This window comes from Euprymna scolopes, chromosome 19 (assembly GCF_053919585.1).
Source record: "Euprymna scolopes isolate OS-2025 chromosome 19, ASM5391958v1, whole genome shotgun sequence".
Lineage (NCBI taxonomy): Eukaryota > Metazoa > Mollusca > Cephalopoda > Sepiida > Sepiolidae > Euprymna > Euprymna scolopes.
Genome location: NC_136500.1, coordinates 117,274,485 through 117,293,201, shown reverse-complemented (window position 1 = coordinate 117,293,201; position 18,717 = coordinate 117,274,485). Strand labels below are relative to the sequence as shown.

General features: G+C 38.2%; 1 protein-coding gene and 1 pseudogene across 2 annotated transcripts in view; one reads left to right on the top strand and one right to left on the bottom strand.

Annotated features, from left to right (window-relative positions):
* LOC145239898 (alpha-tectorin-like) overlaps positions 1-18,717 on the bottom strand; it is a 425,326-nt gene that overhangs the window by 288,581 nt on the left and 118,028 nt on the right. The window lies entirely within an intron of this gene.
* Positions 5,114-5,251, top strand: LOC145240474 (U2 spliceosomal RNA; annotated as a pseudogene).

Here is an 18,717-nt window from a genome sequence, read left to right as displayed (position 1 = left end):
CCCACACCATAACAGACGGCAACAACCCCTGCAACTGCGGCACCAACCCCAGCTGCAAGGAAACCCCAAACCACTCAGGAGGCCAAGGGGCAGGAATGGAGCATGGTAGTGAGACAAAAACAGAAGCCCATAATCCCTTCCGCCACCGTCCCACCACCAGCACAAAAATTGAGGCAGTAGCCTCTGCAAATGCAGCAACAACAACAGCCACCAAAGCCGATGCGACAGAAACAGTTGCAATAACAACTACTGCAGCAGCAAAAGAAGCAAGTGCAGCAGAAGCAGCAGCAGTAACGACACCAGCGAGAGCAGCAGCAACAAAAACAGCCACAGCAGCAACTAGAGGAGCAGACACAACCAACGGTCCGCACACCAATTGAGACGGGGATCAAGCGGAGAAAAGACTGCTCCTCTGAGGATGAATCAGCAAGTGAGAGGGAGAAGAACTCAACCTCACCTCTCTACGGTTTATTCGAAAGAATAAAAAAGAAAAACAAAAGAAGAAAACGGGAGAAAAGGTGGCCCCCACTCCCTGTGAACATACACCACCCCTAACAACAAAATCCACTTCCACCCCCAGACCAGACACCGCACCAACACCAGACACCACACCAAAACCAGACACCACACCAACACCAGACATTGCACCAACACCAGACACCGCACCAACACCAGACACCACACAACCACCCGTCCCCACACCAATGCAAACTGAGCCACCACCCCAAAAAGAAAAGGAAAAGAATGAACAGAGGGAGGGGAGAGACTCCTCTGCCTCTCGCAGACCAACCAAATTAAAAGCCCTTGCCCCCGAGGAACTATGTTATGTGAACCCTCTATCTGTGGCAACAGACATTTTCCATCGGCAGAGGAAAAACTTAAAACCTCTGCTCGATTACAAACAGATAGAGGGGAAAGATGTAAATATCCCCTCAAATTTCCTGGACGCCCCGCTCCTAATAACTTTTGTCAGAACTCCAGAGGCCTGCAAGATCAACTTGTGGACAAGGCTGCAGGCTGCTGAAGAGGCGTTTCCGGGAATCGAACTGGTGAAGAAAAATTACCCTTGTCTTGACGAACTGTCAAAATAATGCAAGGGAAGCGTCCCAGTGTTGGTCCATCTGTCACTCTACAGGGCCATGAAATTAATTTATCCTTTGGACATCGGCGGCATTGCGAGAGAAGGTCAGGATATGAAAAACCTGACCACCTTGAGCATGGCGCATAACGTCGGCGTCCTCTCCCCAGCTGACTTCGGAGATGAGTATGACACACCCTAAGGTAGGTACCATGGCTTTGAATTTGGCTAGTTTGAATGCGAGGGGCTTGATATCATCGGGCCGGGCGGCTCACCTCTGGGAGTGGATGTGGCTGCGATTCAAGAGACACATTTCGTTTCCTCTGTGGACTGTCAGGTGCTGGCCCGAGATTTTGAGGTTTTCTCAGCATATGGCAGCCCGCTGGGGAAGGGAGTTTCCATGCTGGTTAAATGTACCTTGTCTGCGACGGTCGACATTGTTCATAGGGATGCGGTGGGCAGGCTGGTTGTGGCCTATCTTGCCATAAAAGATCTGTGTTTCGGGTGATCGCGGTTCATACGCCCAGAACCGCTCGTGAGAAGGTCTCATTCTTCAGTCAGCTTGACGCGTTTGTAGATTGTCGGAAGCGGGTAGTGCTAATGGGAGATTGGAACGCCATCTTAAACCCCAAGATAGATAAGGTAGGAGGCGATGCTAGAGAATCAGAGAGGTACGAGTCCAGCCTGGCTGATCTGATGGCTAGATGTGGTCTGGTTGACAGGTTTCGGGTTGAACATCCGGGGCGGGAGATGTGGACGTGGACCAATAGTGTTTCCTCCTATCCAAACACTTAGTTAGGAGAGGCAAAGTAGACTTCTTATCTTGTCCCACGTTCACTTGGCTAGGCCAGACGGACCATAAACTAGTTATGGCCCAGCTGAAGCTAGGAAATAGGCCTAAGTTAGTGGCTCATTGGAAGTTAAACACCTCCCTTCTGGAGATACAAGACTTCCAAGAGAAGCTAATAGAATTAATTCAAAAAGCACTAGTGGGGGCGGTTACCGGGAGTAAGTGGTGGGTAGGTCTAAAAGCCAAAATTAGAACCTTCTCCGTCAAGTATGCCCAGCGTCTCGCACTAGATAAGGCCAAGACGAAGAAGAAGCTAGAGCAGAAACTAGCCCGGGCTACGGGGTGGGTGATAGGGTTAGTCAGGAACTAGCTAAGCAGGACCTTCTGTGTGAGAATAGCGAGTGTTATGAAGGACAAGTAGTTAGAGCTAGGCTTAGAAAGGTAGGCAATGAAGCAGCCAACTCCAACACTGACGCGCGTCATGAAATTTCTAGGCGTGGCTCGGACAAATACATTGCAAAGGTAAGACATCCAGATGGACGCACCCTGGAATCGACTTGGGAGATCTGGGAGGGGTTTTGAGAACATTTCTAGGAGCGTTTTACGCAGCAGCCCGATCTTCCGGTCCTTGAGTTTAGCAACTATTTGGCTGACTCTCCTCGCCTTGAGGCGGCTAAAGTGGCTAGTTGCGAGGGCCAGGTGACGGAGCGGGAGGTTTTTACGGTTCACTGTGACAGATCGCCGGGACTCGATGGTCTGCCATACAAACTGTATTTGAGGCTGTCGCCCATGTTTCTGCCTCTTCTGACAGATGTGTTCAACCATTGGTTTGTTCAGGGACCCATCCCGGGTCAAGTTACCAAGGGAGTGATCACATTGCTGAGGAAAGGTGACGGGCATGGTGGGGAAGAGTTAGACGATTACAGGCCCATAACTCTGCTAAACACAGAGTTAAAGATTTTGGCCAAGGTCCTGTTGAATCGGCTACAGGTTGTTATTGGCGAGTTGGTTGAACCGGAACAGAACCACGCTGTGAAGGGGAGATCGATTCAGAACAACTTGCACTTGATCCGCACCATCTTAGAGGGAGGGATAGATGATGAAACGGAAGCCGCACTGATCAACTTAGATCAGTCCAAAGCTTTATAGGGTCGACCATCGTTTCTTGGCATCTGTCTTAGAGGCTGCCGATTTTAAACCGGACTGCTGCAAGTGGATATCCGTGATGTATAGGCAGCCCACAGCCATCGTGCAAGTCAATGGAAAGTGTTTGAAACCCTTTGTTATCTCTTGGTCGGTTCGTCAGGGTTGTCCACTGTCGCTCCTGCTCTATGTCCTGGCTTTGGAGCCCCTGCTCCGCAAGCTGACACGTGGGGAGGCAAATTCGGCCCTGCACGGAATTGTAATACCCAGTGGCTCAGTGGCCAAGGTATCCACGTTCGATGATGTTACGGTCTTTGTGTCGAGCTTCAGAGACATCGAGATCGTGTCGGAGGCGCTCACTCAGTACGAAAGAATTACAGGGACCAAGATAAACCGCAGCAAGTCGGTAGGACTGCAGTTGGGCGCCTGGAGTGGCAACGTCAACCTTCTGGTGCCCTTCAGCTGGACGGATGGCCCAGTTCAGATCCTCAGCGTGTGGTTCGGACCGGGTCTCCAGCTTGACAAAAATTGTTGGAGGTACAAAGGTGGAGGTTGCAGTCAATTTGTGGCTTCCTAGGAAACTTTCCTTAAAGGGTAGAGCTGAGGCGTGCGCCACTTACGTCTTTCCTCTCATCCTTTACCGACTGGCATACTTCCCCTGCCTGCACAACACCTAACAGCTCTTGTTAAACTCTTGTCCTCGCTTCTTTGGGACAGATGAAGATACTGGGTGAGCAGACAGGTCTGTATTCAACGCCCGTGTGAGGGAGGCTTGGGAATTGGGAATGCCGGGCTTGAAGTGTCATCGAGACGCTGAGAGGCTGACCTTCCTGAGCCACTACATGCAAGATGACCAACCATGGCACCCCTTGGTTACTGCCACCTTCCCCGACCTCGTTCTTGACCCTTCTATCGGGAGCCGTCGCAGGCCACGGAGAGAATCTGCCTACATGAAAGAGTGCCGAGCCGCACTAAAACGACTACCAAGGACCAGCGACCTTGTGACTGCTACCCGTATGGAACTCCAAAGGGATCTAGTGAAGGGGGCCGCTGACGACCCGCTATGCGCGCGTTTGGGTTGGCAGCAGAGTGAGATCCACTCCGCATGGAGCTGGGTGCCAGGTTCGAGTCATGTGAACAATTTGGAGTTCTCTCTGACTTGGCGATTGGCCCGAAATGCACTTCCACTCAACAGCATACAATGCAGTTCCGGGTTTTTGGAGTCGCCTGATTGTCCCTGATTGAAACAAAAAGTAAAATTAAGCAAGTAGCCTCTCAGCTAGCTGAGTGTGTGTTCCATCCCTCCCCGATTAGGAAGCCTCCAAGATCCCCACCCCTTTCTTATTGAAATTTTTGTTTTCACCCCCTCCTCAAAATCCACCCATCTTGGAGAGAAAGAAATACAAACTAACCCCCATTCCTTACCCACAAAATTTTCTTTTCTCCATTCATCCCCATCTAGAGGGCATCCCCACTTAGAGACTGACCCGCAGAAGCAGGGTTCCTTTTACAAACTTAGTGGAACGAGCAGTCTATCAACTAGACGGGGTTGGGAGGGTCCTACTAATCACCCCCCCCCCGCCCTCGACACAAATGAATTATTGTACCATTTTTATTGTTATCTTTTTTTTGTTTTTACATGTCAATAAAATGTTTTAAAAATTGGGAGTTAAGTAGGACGTCCCCCAGTATGAAAGAGTGAATGCGGTATTATGGTGAAAGAAGATACTAGCTGGGGGAAACTTTTGGTTTTGTTTAGTTCTGGAGTGACAAGGATGACCAACGACCTCCACAATTCCCCCTTTTGAGTTGGCCTTGTGCCTAAGTTTTTTGTTCATTGTTGATTTTCAATGTATTTTTAACATGAATAAAGGATTTGATATCTCAAAGTGTAGTACCTGTTCCGGCAGATACTGCAAGCAAAGACCATATGTGGGGGCGACCCCACATATAAGACCTTGGTCAATGTAGGGGCAACCCTTCATACCAATTGTCATTATCCAGCTCCTTTACTCCCCGGGGATCTGGTCCCCATTTCCCCTTCACTCCTCACATTAGAAATCGGCCTTGTGCCTAATTTGTTCGGTGGAGAGCAAATAAATACCCTTTTCTTGGCCTTTTGGCCAAGATCAAAGTGTAGTATCTGTTCTTACTACATGCTGAAGTTATGTTTGTAACTTTGTGATATAAAGTGGGGGATCACTTTTCTGTATTAATTTAATGTAAAATGATCACCCACTTTACAACTAGTCAGTTTCAAGCCATTCAAGTCATTCTCCAGATCATTCAAGTTGTTTTTGAAGGATTCCAGTTATTTTTTAAGCATTCAAGTCATCCTTAAGTTCATTAAAGTCATTCTAAGTCATTTACTTTTTATTTATTTAAGTCATTTCAGCCCATTTTTCGGTCATTTTAGTTTATCTTTAAGAATTTCATGTCAATCCTACATTCATGCATTCTTTCATTACACGAGAGCACGCGACTAATGGCTATCGGCCTTGTTTTCTTTACAACACGTTTAAACAAGAGAGAGGAGTGCGCTGGGCAGATTAGAAAAGGAAGTTGGAGAGAAGAACCGAAGAATTGGAAAGAGAGAAAGATGGAAATTTTAATATACAAATATTACCAACAATACTTAACTTTAATTTTGTTTTATGGCCCTGGGCAATGCCGACTCTCCCTGATAAAAAAAAGAAATAATGCGAGAGGCTTTTGTTCATTTATCGCATTTATATTATCATCAAAACATATTACTTTAATTAAGATCGATAATGGATAATAGTATTTTGAAATACTTTATATGTAATAACAAGTAATGACCTAAACACAGACATTTGTATACCTTATTTTTATAATTAGTTTTAATAGAGTATAATTAATTAATGCTTGATGTTGTTCTGTTGTAATTTGATTGCCCAATCGTCATAAATACGTTTTCAATATTAATAGTACTTAATTTAAGTGATATAATAAATTTTCTAATGGATAAATTACCAAAAACTATCTTTAATAATTTTCAAAGGCGTTGTATAAATTTATTTCCTTATTAATTAATATGCGTACATATATTTTGTAAACACGTTCGGTTTTATTCGTTATGTCTCTGAGTACACATCAAAGTTTTGTCGATAGTGTAATCGTAATTATTTCAAACAATTTAAAAACAAAAGATGAATTAACAAAACATATTTCAATTTCTAAGTAAGACTACATACATACATACATACATACATACATACATGCATGCATGCATACATGTATACATGATGATTGCAACGTCTTGTCAGACGAATGCCACTCCCTCAGATACTGAAAATTCATGAGCCCGAAAAAAGACATAGTCCTGCCAGCGAATTCACATGCTCAAGCAGACATGACACTAAAGACGGTCATTGTTATACATACATATATATACACGCACACACATATATACATCCGTACATACACAATACACAATACGCACACATGCATATACATACACACACACATGCAAACATAAACAAGACAGTCATTGGTATACATACATATAAATGTATACATGCATACATACATACATACATACATACATACATACATGTCTATAAGCATACGCTCATATATATACATACACAATGCATAATACACAAACAAACATATACATACCCACATTCACATATACATCCACATATACATACACACATATACTTACATATACATATACGTACACATATATATACATACACTTACCTACATATACATACACATCCATATATATGCATTAATACACATACACACATACATGCACACATACAAATACATATACATACACACCTGCATACATACACATACATGCATATACACACATACATGCATACAAACATTTATAAATGCATATATGTACACACACAAACATATATACACATAGACACATATACACACATAGATATAAATACATATAAACTCACATGTACATATATAAATATATACACACATACACATATAAACATACACACACACATACATACATATAATGATGGCAGAATAGTTGTTACATGCATCCAGCATTACAGGCGTACACACGTCACAGCTTTTTTTATCGCCACAGGACTTTTTTTCTTTTTTTTTATAATAGACAAATACCTGAGGGAGTATCTATACAAAAATACAAAGATGGTGTTACAGAGTTTTAGCTTTGTACCACAGCTAAATCTCTCTCTTGGTTCATAATGTTTACATCAAGCAACAAGCAAGAGCAAGATAGCCAGCAACAAGTCAAACTGCAGACCAGCTTAATGCGGGTACTGGTCTCCCGCTTTGTTGTTTTTTTTTCTTTTTTTTTTTAAATAAAAAAAAATTTGGTTGAGACAAACACTTTTGGAATAGTAACTGACGATGATATAAACAAATTCACACATTTTTTCACAAATAAACTCAGCGACAAATAGTCAAAATGTAAACAGTCCAACGGACATAAATTAAAGACGCTTATTTTTATTTTTATTTTTTTAAAATAAAAAGTTTGGTTGAGACAAACACTTTTGGAATAGTAACTGACGATGATATAAACAAATTCATACATTTTTTCACAAATAAACTCAGCGACGAATGTATGTATGTATATGTATATGAATGTACATACATACATACATACATACAAATAGATACACTTGTAAAAAATCAATAACTCTTTTTAATTGACCAATATAATACCTTAATAGTCTAGTTTAATTTTAAAATTAATGTTAGGTTAAAAATAACTTTTATTATTCTCACTAAAAAAATGAAAACAAACTCTTCCTCCACTGATCCAAATGACATAAAAATATTCATATCCCAATCATATTTTAGTAGTATTAATGCTCTCGCCAATGCCGTCCACTCAATATGATTCTACTTTTTAGGCGATTGCGTATGGACATCTTGAATAAGTTCACGGATTAACAACAATATACGCATTATATACAGTGTTGAACGATAAAAGTGTCACCCTAAATAAAACAACACTACATCTTTATTCTAAAACTTTTATTGAAAAAAAAAATCAATTCAGGTAACTTGATTATGTAGTAGAGCTGATATCTATTCAATGTAACCGCCTTCAGCCTTAATTAACGCCTCAATACGGATCCGGAACTAGAAGCATGCCTTTTCCACAAGCGCCAAAGGGCGTGCAGCGAATACTCGGCAGATGATGGCGATTATGTTGGCGTTGGTGTTATGCGAAGTTAGGTTGTTAATGTTCTGGCCGTATGACGGAGCGAACAACAGGATCAGGTCAGGGGAGGAGCGGGGCATTGATAGACTGGTACAAAGTCGTAGTACTCATTCTGAAGTCAAGCCTGGGTCCCCCATGAATAAGCAATGTTTTGAAGCATTGTGTGCGATTTTTATATATACTTACGCTATGAATATTATAATCATCGTCCGGAATTTCATGAAATAAATATTACAATAAGTACATTTAATTCGTCAATGTGTTTTTTGAAATATATACACTGCTGATCAAAAGTTTAAGACCACTTAAAAATCTTTGAAAAGAAACTTTTTTAAGCATAGATTTTAAACTCTTTCGACTTAAGGTTACTAATACTACAATCTAAAATGTTATGGACACAGAAAGTTTCATTCCAAAAATTTTCTTTAAATATTTGCATTTTTATTAAATTAGATTTTTTACACATGATCAAAATTATAAGACAAAAGGTATAAATTGTTAGATTTATGGTAATTCCAATGTTTTTAGTTCAGTTAGAGATTAGAAATCACTGTGTGAAGGTGTTACCATGTCTAAAGCAAGAAAACTAACCGAAGTTGAGCGCTCTCGAATTATAGGATTTCATAAGCAAGGTTTGTCACAGCGAGCGATATCAGCTAAGGTAAATCGCAGTAAAACTCTTATCTGCAACTTTCTAAAGAACACTGTGAATTATAGAAAAGCAAAATCCTTTGGTAGGCCCCCAAAAATTTCTCCTGCATTGAGTAGGAGGATCAGTAGGGTTGTTATAAATGACAGAGAACTTTCTACGAGTCAAATCAAGGCGATTGCAGATGCTGATTGCAGTCCAATAACCATCAGACGACACTTACAACAAAAAGGCATGGTAAATAAAAAAAAAGCATAACCAAATTCCTCGATTGCTTTCACGTCACAAAATGGACCGCTTAGGATTTGGTCGTAAATACCAAACCAAGGACGTTGAGAAGTGGAAGAAAGTCTTGTTTTCTGATGAGAAAAAATTCAATTTAGATAATCCTGATGGCTTCCAGCGATATCGGCATGACAAAACATGCCCCTTTAAATTTTTTCTGCATGTCATAGTGGTGGAGGATCTATAATGGTAGGGGTGCCTTTTCTTACAGAAGAACGATGGTGCTTCAGGTGGTGCAGGGTCGTCAGACGGCAGCTGGTTATGTTAGCATGCAACAAAAAAGCATCTTTGATGATGGAGGGTCATCGTTTGTGTGGGGATGGATGGTTATTCCAACAGGATAATGCTGCAATCCACACTGCAAGATGGACCTTGAGCTTTCTACAAGAACATGTAGTCCATCTCTTGGGGCATCCTGCATGCTCCCCGGACTTGAACCCGATTGAAAATGTTTGAGGATGAATGACAAGAGAGGTTTATCGAAATGGCAAACAATATTCAACAAAAAATGAACTTCGTGAAGCCATCTTCAGAAACTAGGGCAGGATCCCCCACACCTTAATGGAAACCCTTATTTCTAGCATGCCCCAAAGAATTTCTGAAGTCATCAAAAACAGTGGAGGTAGAACTCATCATTAAGTTTGATTGTTGAATGTTTCCATACACTTTTCATACACTTTTTGTACAATTTAATAAAATTTTTGTCTTTGGTCTTATAATTTTGATCATGTGTAAAAAGCCTAATTTAATAAAAATGTAAATTTAAAAATAAATATTTGGAATGTAGCTTTTTGTTTCCATAACCTTTTAAATTGTAATATTAGTGACCTTAAGTCGGGAGAGTTTAAAATCCATCCTTAGAAAAAAGTCTTTTTAAAAGATTTTTAAGCAGTCTTAAAATTTTGATCAGCAGAGTATTTGAATTATTGAACTATACAATTCCTTTATGAACGGATACTTTTTTTTCCAATTCTCATTTTCTACGTCATTTTATGCAGCGATTCGTGTTTTTGTTGCCTTATTCACACATTTCATGCAAACAAAATCTTTTCAAATGTAAAGGATGCTTGTTTTTAACTAGATATAATATAGAAAAACAAGATGGCGAGATTTAACAAAAATTTCTGTTATATAAATTGTATTATAATGGTGAATGAATTACTGACAATGCCAACAAAATAGAATAAACAAGTATAATGTGAATAAATCAATGCAACACCAAAATCCAATTAAAACACCTGCGTAGAATTTGATGAAAATATGATTAAAATGATACCAGCTGACGCTAATTACAATAATTCTTTGAGGTTCTTAATTACACGTTGTTTGTTTCAGTCATCCCAAAATTTTAATCAATTTACATGGGAACTGACAAGTATAAAAAGGAATACCCTCATAGGTTTTATTCATCCACAATTGGTGATAATAGACGCAGACAATCCGGCCATGTGGAAACTCTGTGGTAAGACATTTTGATTTCTATCATTTTGTGGTGCTATAAATTGTGATTGTATTCATTATTTATATAACACATTCATTACTAATGATTTTTTAATTTATGCAAATTCGATGCATTATTGAATGTGCTCATCTGTTGATTTTTATCCATAAGAAATTTAATAAATTCAAAGGCTTTCAGGGATCAAAAGAAAGAATTTAATTTCAAGTCAGTTGGCTTATTTAGCGTCTGATGATTATGAATACGGCATAATCATGCTGACACAGCGATTCCCGATAGACCACCGAAGTTAAGCATCGTTGAGCCTTGTTAGTACTAAAGTGGGCGACAATTTGGGAATATGAGTTGTTGCATGTTCTCCCCGCTTATCTTCACATTGTTTTCAGTCATCCTCGATATCTGGTCTTCTCTTTGGCACTAGAACAAGACAGTGCCGACTCAATGGAGGTGTAGTTGTGATTGTGCAATCCTTGCTTCCGAATTACATACATAGACACTCTTACTGAGGGTGTATATTGTCTCTCGAGGCAGAATGGATACCTAATTTTTAAAAATGATTGTGAATTAAATTCAGTGCAAATTTTTGAAATATTTGGACGTATTTGAATGTTTTTATTGGAAATATTGAATTAAATTTTTCAAAAAGTTATTAATAAAATTGTCAATCCTTCGACTCCAAAAATTGCAATGTTGTGGCCCTTTGGCTGTGATCATAGCGCAGTATCTGTGTTAACTGTGGCAAGCAGGGCCAAGGGTGAAAATATTATTATTATTATTATTATTATTATTATTATTATTATTATTATTATTATTAATTGATTCGAGCAACGGCGGGTCGCTGGATCGATTATTATATTAGAAAAATAAACAAATAGGTGGGGAAAAAGTAATTCACAGATTAATAATAATATCGCTACAAAAGGAATGTGAAAAAAAAATAGATGTAAACATGATTTTGGTTTGCATAAACAAATAACTAGATTGATGTTACGTAATGAGATGTAGATTTGGAGAGATTCTAGAGTCGCTAGCTGGAAATCAGAAAGAACGGACGACTCAAGAGGGAAGTTGGTCTCTCCATGACGCAGGGAGCGGCGTCATCACAGGCAGCCAAGATGTAAAGATGTTGAAATCTTTGAAGATTTCAGCTGAAATCATGAAAATCAATGTTTGTAAATAATTCAGGTATGTGTTGTGTTATTTACATCTGTTAAAAAAGAACTGTTTGTCTACAACTGTTTTGATACGTCCACGTCAATCGTTTCCTGTTAGAACTGTTGCATAAATGTAAAATATACACACTAGACGATCAACTAAATAATACGACGTATATACATGCATGCATTTACACATACATGAATATACAGATAAAATATAAACCCCACTATTCAACATGTACGCCGTTATAGAACATATAGAGAGAGGAGAGGTGCGAATGAACTCGAAATCCGGGCAATCAAAAATGGAACCTGGAATTGGATGACCTGGTTCTATGACGAAAGTCGGTTCATGGGTCAGACTGTTGAATGGAGCAAAGTTCGAATGAACTTAAACCCTGACCGACAAAAATGAAACCCGGGAATAAGATGACGTAAATTGGTTAACGAATTACGAGGTCGAAAATTCATAAAAGTCAAATGATAAGCAAAAGAACGAGTCAGTCAGAGAGTGACAGCAGAGAGGGGAGGACAGACGACGCTCAACTGCCTGTCACGGTCGCAACCACACCCTCTCCACCTCCACTATCTCCACCACCACCTCCACCGCCGTATTATGTGTATATGAATGTTTATTAAATAAACCAAGTTGTTTTATAACAAAGCGTCTCGTTATTCATAGATAAATGAACAGCGGTCATTCCATTCACTAGACGACTTACAACAAACATCTATATATATAAAAGCCAAACGTCTGTGTGTATGTATGTTTGTTTGTAATGCTAAAACTTTTGAAAGACGGAACCAAACTTGACAAATTTGGTATCATATCGAAGCCCCATCACCCGGATGACAAATATCGAAATTTCACGTCAAACGGACCACTAGAAGTTGGTCAACTGATCAGTTATCCTCGAGGGGGGCCCCAAAAAAACCTGTCATTATCTATATATATAAAAGACAAATGTTTGTTTGTAACGCTAAAACTTGAGATGAAAGATTCCTCTCCCCTAAGAATAAAACATATGTTCAATATCTGCTTTTGTTTTTTCATTGTTTATACGGTCCCGAGCAACGCCGGGTAGCCCTGCTAGTATATGTATAAATGTTAAACAAACTATCTCTCTATCTATCGAGATATTAAAAAATCTCGGATAGTTAAAATACAGGCTTGGTGCTATTAAAATAGACGTCACCGCCATACCACCCAGTATATAATACATATACATATACACATACAACGTAACAGACCCTTTTTCTGTGCCGTATATAATAAAATTTACAACAATGACACATTGTTAATTTGAATACTTTGCAACTCATTGTGCATCACAATATTTTCAACTCGTTGTCTCATTGATTTCGGATCAAATATATCTCGGACGTATCGTAAACTTTTTGAGCAGAGAAAATGGGAGTATGTGCTACTGACTATTTGCTGATGGAGTATTAAAAACAGTTTGTGTAACTTAAGGCTCATGGAATTTTTATTTCCTTTGTGAAATCATCTATTCGTTTATCTCTTTTAGAAACAAATCTTTTTTTTTATTAAAACGGGCCTTACAAGCAAGGGGAATAACTCGCACACATTTAAAATAAAAATATTAGTTTTAAGTTTTACAGCAATTTTTTTCTACTGAAAAATTACTGTATAGGACTTCGGTTTTACAATTATTTTTGTACTTGATTGAATTTTAAAAACTTGTATATTTACATTTTAAAACTTTTTTTCGGTTCTCATATTGTAAACTTTTTGTACGGAGAAAATGGGAGTAGGAGCTCCTGGTTATTTGTATTGATTGTACATGCTGATGAAGTACAAAATGAGGTGTGTTTAAGGGTGATAGAATTTTGATATTCTTTGTGAAATCATCCGTTCTTTTACCTCTTTTAGAAACAAATCTTTTTATTATTATTATTATTATTATTATTATTATTATTATTATTATTATTATTATTAAAACGGGCCTTACAAGCAAGGGGGGGGAATAACTCGCACACATTTAAAATATAAATATTAGTTTTAAGTTTTACAGCAATTTTTTCTTCTTAAAAATGACTGTATTATTTTTGTGTTGAAATGAAGTACGAATAACAGATGACTGAAACAATTTTATTTTGTGAAAATATTTTGCTTTGTATATTTAAATTTAAAAACGTTCTTTTTTTTGCAGTTCTCGCGTTGTTTGTTGCTTATGCAGATGCAGGCGTCAAAGGTAAGCAAAAAGTTAAATATATTTTAATAGAAATTTGAAATTATTTCCATATTTTATATGTATTTTCTAATTCTACATTTTATATTGATAGTTTACATTTAAAAATTATGAGAAAATACATTATACCAGACCATATATTTCATAATTATGAGAAAATACATTATACCAGACCATATATTTCATAATTATGAGAAAATACATTATACCAGACCATATATTTCATAATTATGAGAAAATACATTATACCAGACCATATATTTCATAATTATGAGAAAATACATTATACCAGACCATATATTTCATAATTATGAGAAAATACATTATACCAGATCATATATTTCATAATTATGAGAAAATACATTATACCAGATCATATATTTCATAATTATGAGAAAATACATTATACCAGACCATATATTTCATAATTATGAGAAAATACATTATACCAGATCATATATTTCATAATTATGAGAAAATACATTATACCAGACCATATATTTCATAATTATGAGAAAATACATTATACCAGACCATATATTTCATAATTATGAGAAAATACATTATACCAGACCATATATTTCATGCTATCTAAAGCTTTCTGCATGCTAAAGCTATGAGAAAATATATTTTGAGCAAGCAATGGATATATTCGGTAGTTAATTCATTTTTGTTATTACTTATAAAATATTTAATTACTAATTATACAGTACTAAACGAAATAATAGTAATAATATCTGGTTTTCAAAATTAAGATATGGCACAAGGATATGAAGTAACGAGATCAGATCCACGCGCAAGAAGTTATGAACTTTCTTCTTAGAGGTGAACACAACAAATATCACAGCAAGAAAGAGAGAAAAATGCTTTTAAAAATGAAATATAAAGTAAAGGTATTATAACGAAAACTTGTTTATATATATATATTGTCATCCACAGAAAGTACCGTTTCGATGTATCACAGCTCATCAATACCTAAGCTCGATTTGTTTACACAAAAGCATCGTTTTATACGCTAATGGTATATCGTGAATCACTCCACAACATGCTAAACTCAAGATAAGGAGCATTATAGTCATCCGCATACAGTATAGCTGTATCACAGCTCATCAGTGTGGCTAGAAAGGCAACTACCTCAAGCCAGGAATGAAATCCGACCACCCGTAAGATAGTCAAGGCTTTGTACCATTATGCTAATCAGAAGCTGCTGTGCTGGTAGTGAATGAACGATGTTTTGAGATCGTCCGAATACCTAAGCTCAATTCGTTTACACAAAGTGACAAGTGAATTGAGGTAAATTGTATACGTACATTTATTTGTGTATAGATTTTAATTACTGAATATTGCTTCTATATATAATCAAGATCAACTGCTAACGTCTACGGTTGATCTGGATTAACCTTGGAAGTTAGCACAAGATTGCACTGGCACGGTGGCGCCTCTCCTTTCGGAAGTGTCTCTCCTAGTTTGTTGCTGGGCCCTTTTCTCTACAACAAATCAGTACATGTGCTGCAATGTGTTTTCTTGTCTAACGTCAGATGGCATTGGCGTTTAATTTGACGTCGGGCGCTCGTTCTAGTTCTGTGAAGCCACAACCACATGGACACTTTCTCAGCTGTTGTTTGGATTTCTGTTACCAGCGTGCTTCTTTCAGACTGCGTGAACCTGAATCGACTTCTCAGCAGATAAGCGAAACCCTTCTCAATAAAAACTTGGGGTCCCACACCGATATGGTAAAACTCCAAATCCAAGCCGTCTTCTTCGCATCTTTCGATCAGAATTTCGCACTGTTTGTGTTTCTTTTCATCGGCAGCATTGATGTTTCCCAACTCTATCGCCTTCTTTTTATTTTTGTTCCACATCACTATATCTCGACGTTGAACTGTTGTTACCAGTGGGAACACGAGTGGTGAATCCAGATCAACTGCTAACTTCCACGGTTGATCTGGATTAACCGTGGAAGTTAGTAATATGTGTCGAAAACCAATGTTTAGCAAAAAATAGGTCATCATTTTCCAAGGCCAAAAATTAATCGATAAGGGTCAATGCGATTGTCAGTTCGATGGTCATTAATACTGTGATGTTATGTACCTGTTTTTATTACCAAATTTGAAATCATTTGGGAATTGAATGAAACATGTATTTTATGCATGTGATTTAAGTTAAAATATATATGTAAAATTATTAGTGTTTATGATTTTAATTACGTGAATCCCATTTCTGAATATTGCTTCATTTTTTTTTCATTTTTCAGATGGATTTTGTGTATGTGAAGTATCAGGGAGGTATCAGTATCAAACATTCGATGACGCAATTATTCTTTTTGACGGACTGTGTAGCTTTCAATTGGTCAAAACCAAACCGGGCGCTTCGCGACAATTTTCTATTAACGTTCTGAATGAAATAAACGGAAATGTGTTTCAAAGAACAGTTGTTATGGAAATTGAGAAATATATGCTGACAATCAAACCAGGGAACCATTTTTTTGTAAGTGCAATTTTTTATGCAGAATCAGAGAAGTCTTGGCCATTTTCGGCCTTTGAATTGTAATCATAGATGGTAGTGTCGTTTGCATAAATGTCTACGAATGATTCAAGAATGTGATTTAGGAGATAGTTGATAAATATCAGGAAAAGAATTGAGCCCAGGATGGAATCCTGAGGGGCGCCATTATTGGGAAACATTTCTCCTTAGGACAACAATGTGGACTAGTTCTGGTTGAAGGTAATTAAGCACCAAGCCGCTGCTCACCTACTTTGGACTTGGACTGAGCATTCAATTCTCTTGCATTCTCTAGTACTCTTTGACAATGGTTGCTGGCATTCCTAAAGGTGGATTGTGGCTCAATATATCTAATTCACTAAAAGTAATGGAAATAGTGGGTTTTATACACAAATGCAACAGCATATTCTAGAGGCTGCCTGTTAGGCTTTTGCTGGAATTTCTTGGAGCGTATGAAGCGCTCGATACCGACAATTAACTATTAAGTTAGGTCTGATACTATAGAGGATGCATTTATTTTAAATATGGAGCGCAAAGTAATATTCCAGTAATTTTCGACAACGCACTCCAGTGTGTTTCAAAATATCACTCACGCATCGAACATGTCTGTCAAAACACCCTTTCACGCACATGTCTTTTTAGCTGCCTGTTTTTTTCCGCTTTTTTGACCACTCAGCGCATTTTCTCTTTCGCCGCATACGAGTCAAAACTCGTCCGATCGCTCCATTTGCTCGACCACGTACTGTCCTTTTTTCTGCTTTTTTTCTCCTTCTCGTGACGTGAATACATACACATGTACTTAACTTACGTATATGCTAAGACGGCTGGTGCTGCTAATAATGTTGCCGCTAGTCAGCTATTATACGGCTGCTGATGATTTTCTCATATACGCGCCATATGCGATGTTATATATATATTTATACATGATGAGAATAATTGAAATAATATTCCAACGAAATAGAGAAATAAAAAAAGGAACACGCTAAGTTATGCGTTCATCAATGTTTCGTCTTTATTTCGATTCATCCAGAAGTTTCGAAATAAAGATGAAACGTTGTTGAACATATAACTTATGTTATTTTTTATTTCTCTCTCTCTCTCTCTCTCTCTCTCTGTGTATTTATATATGTGTGTGTGTGTGTGTGTGTGTGTGTGTGTGTGTGTGTGTGTGTGTGTGTGTGTGTGTGCCACCAACTAAGATGATAACACAGTTTCGGTAGCTCAAAACGGTAGTGCCACTTCTGGCGCTACCAAGCAACTTTCACCACCGGATAGATTATAAAAAAAAATGAATTCTTTATCAACAGGGATAAATTATATCGACCCTTCCTGCTGAAGAATTTTTGGATTTCGGCCAAACCTAACTTGATGCGTATTAAACTGTTTTGGTTTTTACGCGAAAAATGCAGGTCCGAATATGTATACCCCCATAATTTTAGGTTGGTCGTATTTCATAGTAGATCATATATCGTGCGAAGCAGAAATAATATTGCCAGTGGTTCCATTGCAAGAATTTTCACGATAATTTAATTGGTCTGATGTCATTTCATATACACGTTGTTTGTCTGATCAACCACAGTTGCAGTTCTTTGTTTCTCCTCAAATATCCTGACCTCTTCAATCACCGTATCTCTTTTCACTTTGAGACTCTCTTTGGAGAATAACTTTTCTATACGTGCTACCTCGTCCAGCTGTATTGGTTTGACTGACGCCTATTATATCCTTCATTCGTCTTCCGCCTCATATGTAGTCTTAATGGCCGACCATTTCGTCTCTGATTTAATTTAATGACTTCGTCGTCTGAATCCCTCGTCCTCATAGTAAGCTCCCAATTTTAAACTAAACCTACTTTCCAAGTATGAACTTCAAACCCACTTAGACAGTTATGTATTACAAAACTGTTAAATTCGTTCAATTCGAGATAATTCAATTCATACATGTGTAAGGTTCACAAAAGACGAGATGCCGTTTTGCCTTCTTTGGCTGATAGAACTGAGTTCTATATCATTTATGAACGCTGCAGACATCCAAAGACGCCAAGTATCCCAGCCTTCTGAACAGATGTATTTATATATTAACTATCGGGGGGGGGGGGGTACCCGACGTTGCCGGGTATTTGGAGGTGTGTGTGTGTGTGTTTGGGTAAATGAAAACAAAAATCGTTGGCCGGTGTTTGTTTTGAGGCGCAGTTTGTAAAAATAATAAAGTGTGAAAAAAAAAAACCCTGCGACGTTTAACGGCAGGTGC